The 3,308-nt window shown below is 49.1% G+C and overlaps 1 protein-coding gene across 4 annotated transcripts in view; it reads right to left on the bottom strand.

Moving 5' to 3' along the window:
• Nucleotides 1–3,308, bottom strand: part of PIKFYVE (phosphoinositide kinase, FYVE-type zinc finger containing) — a 99,169-nt gene that overhangs the window by 70,021 nt on the left and 25,840 nt on the right. The window lies entirely within an intron of this gene.

Raw genomic sequence — 3,308 nt, 5'->3', positions numbered from 1 at the left:
GATTTCTGTGCCACAGCTGGTCAATCACAAATTGCACCTCAAACTGCAGATCAACTTCAGTGTGCCAGAAGTCTGCAGTGCACAGTTTTAGGTAGTATAGACTCTACTCTTGCAAGTAGAACGCATTTCACTTACTCACTGAAGTATAGGGGCTTACTAGGTATTCATATCCAGAACACCTGTATCCAGGCTAGGAGCATTTTGCTGGTATTCAGTATGGATCTCCACACTGGTAAAGCACTCCTGATGTGAGCTTGGCCTTAGATTAGAAGGTGTTCAAGGCAGCAGTTATTCTTTTACTCCCCCAGCTACTCCAGCGCATTTGATTTAGACAACCTAACTCTTGCCATGGAGAATGTTATTGCTTAGAAAACTCTAGGTATACTCAGATTTGTAAATGAAGCAGAAGTTAAGAGTGTGAGCTCACTTCGTACTGTTGTGCAATTAGAGAAGGCAGCTTACAACTTAGCCTTCTCTCCTGCAGGACTAAACCAATAGTCAAATCAGAAAAAGCTAGTGAACTTTGAGAGAGCGAGCGAGAGAAAAAAGTCTAGGCTTGCTTGGCCTGTGTCTGAAGAGCCATGCCAAGACTATCTTGCAAACCTAGCCTTTCAAGAAGCAGAACAATTATACAACTTCAAACTGTACAACTGCCAAAAAATAAAAGATGCAAAGACCCTTTCAAAACAGACATCTGTCTAGCAACTGACACACTCCCATGTCAGAGACAAAGGGATGAAGTCTGATCTGCTTTATTCCATGAATCTTGTTTTCATTGAATTTTGTGACTTTTCTTACTTTCACATTGTAAGTTTACAGTGGGCACACCACAGAACTCTGAACTCTGGCTGCCGTGTAAGGAATGTTTGAGATTCCCTAAAATGAGGTTTTATTAAACTGACAACTACAGAACAAGGAATTTGATCCAAATGTCTCAAATACATTACGTTAGAGAAAGGCAGTTCCCTTTGCTGCTGTGTAACCCATGTTTTCTAGGAGTTAACCCCTACTGCTAGTAAAGACATCTAATGCACATGGGTATCTACATGTGAATTTAATCCAGGAGCAGTTTACTCTCAAGTAAATGCTCCCTAGCAAGTATCTACACATGCTGGGACACCGGAGCAGATTTGCTGCTCATGGCAGCAATCTGTTCCTGCCCCTGCAGAGGCACCCTACAGCAGCCAGGGCAAGATATAGGCTCTCCCTGGGTCCTAAGCCAAGGGCTGGCAGCAAGCATAGGGCTAGGAGACAGCTGTCTCCTGACAAGGGCTGGGTGTGGCAAAGTGGGGGTCCCTGACTAGCCACAGAGCTAGTTTCCCACCTGCCTCTGGGCACGCCACCCACCTGACTTACCTGCCAAGCCTTGCTGTAATTAATTATGCTGTTAATTAAGGCAGGAGGCTGCCCATTTTACACCCTGATACTGGGGGGAGGAGGGGGGTGAGAGAAGGAGAAGGGAGGGGGTGCTATCCACAGCTCCATTCCACCCCTACACTGTGGCCCAAGCCTCACAGATGGCATCTCAGGCACTTGGCTCACCCGTCCCCTTCGCCCATTAGCTGTGGCCCTTCAGCTTCCATATAAGCCCTGGCCCCATTTCAGGCCAGTCAGGACCCCAAGCTTCTTTGCTCATTGTGGGCATCCCTCATGGTGGGCCCCTGGCCCTTTTGACCCTTCCAGTTCTGGCCCCAGCAGTGACCAGTATAGTCCCTCAGTTGGGTTTACACCTCCTGCCTGCACTTAAGGATTGGAGTCCCCCATTCCCAGCTCAGGTGCTTCTGGAAGCATGCCTGGCCCTGCAGGGTCACTCCCCCAGCAGGCTCAGGCGCTTCCCAAAGCTTACCTGGTCTACCCTGCTCCAATAGTACATGATCCACCTGAAGGTGAGGGCTGGGGTTAAGGCACCCCTACCCACCTTTCACTGGGGTGATAACTGGCCTGGCATTTCCTGGGGACTCCTGTACCACAGAGACCCATCAGGTCACCCACTCCTGGCAGGGTGCAGTTTTAGGTCATATCCAGGACCAGAAGCCTCCAAATCATCCTCTACAGCTCCTGCCCTTACCTCCAGGATGTTGCATGGAGCCTTGCAGCCAGGCAAATATACTGCCTTGCCTGCCAGCAGCAAACTGCTCTGTTTATATAGGCAGCCAGGGATCTAAAATGGCTGCCGCAATCAAACACCTGCTGGCTGCTTGGCTCAGCCCTTCAAGTGGCAGGCACCAACAGTAACCTGCTACACTGGGACCTTGCTCCCTGCCCCCAGGGAAGCTGTCTGCTACCAGGGCAGGCTCTGCCACTGGAGCCCAGGAAGGGACAATGCCCCCCTGTCCCAGCAACAGGGTGCTCCTGGCCCCAGCTCCCCAGTTGGGGCAGGGGACTTGGAAAGAGCTTCAGGGCTGGGACAGGTGCTAGCAGGGGCTTGCTGCTAGCTGCTTCATTGGTGGATAAGGGTAGGGGGCTGGGACCTGCCCCTCCCCTGCAGCTCTTTCCAAGACCTGCACCTTGATCACCTAATCAAGGCACAGGGCTGGGATCTGCCCTGACTGAGACAGTTCCCAGATCCTAATCTGCATTTGGGGAACAGGAGCTAGGAGATCCCCATCTCTAAGCACCAGCTCCACAGTCATGGGACTAGCACTGGGAGATCCTTTTGTCCCAGCACCAGCCCCACAGTTGCGATCTCGAGCGTAGCAATGCATCTTATGTAGATGCACCCACTGCAACCAGGAAAAGAAATCCTCTTGCCTCTGAAGACATTACGCTTTTCTACGATTAATGGTTCTCTTCTGGATACACTGAGATTTATTAGATTCCTCTTTCATTATTTCACCCTAATCCTGTACTTCTGCATTTAGCAAAATCCCTGTAAACAGTATATTAATGTTGTTCTTTCAATCTATTCCTCCTTAGGCATAAAAACACCATTATTTAAGACTTAAATAACTGCTTATTTGGAACTTAAATAACTGCTCTACACACCACTTCCCTTGCCTAAACTCTTAATAGTTTTCTTCCACCAAGACAACTAGAGAGACTTCCATTTTGATATCAAACAATTGTTTTAGTGATCTTTCAGACTGCTATGTAGGAAACTTACTTTCTGCTGTTACATGGGTGCAGACTGTAGCCATGTTGGTCTAAGGCCATAGGCAGACAAGGTTCTTTGGGTGAATCTGATCTCTTTTATTAGACCTTCATAGACTTCACAGACATTAGGGCTGGAAGGGACCTCGGAAGATCATTGAGTCCAGCCCCCTGCCCAAAGGGCAGGAAGTCAGCTGGGGTCACAGGATCCCAGCAAG

Source organism: Alligator mississippiensis, chromosome 4 (genome assembly GCF_030867095.1).
Source record: "Alligator mississippiensis isolate rAllMis1 chromosome 4, rAllMis1, whole genome shotgun sequence".
In the NCBI taxonomy this organism is placed as follows: domain Eukaryota; kingdom Metazoa; phylum Chordata; order Crocodylia; family Alligatoridae; genus Alligator; species Alligator mississippiensis.
The sequence above is the reverse complement of the archived record's forward strand: the minus strand, read 5'-3'. Positions and strand labels throughout refer to the sequence as shown.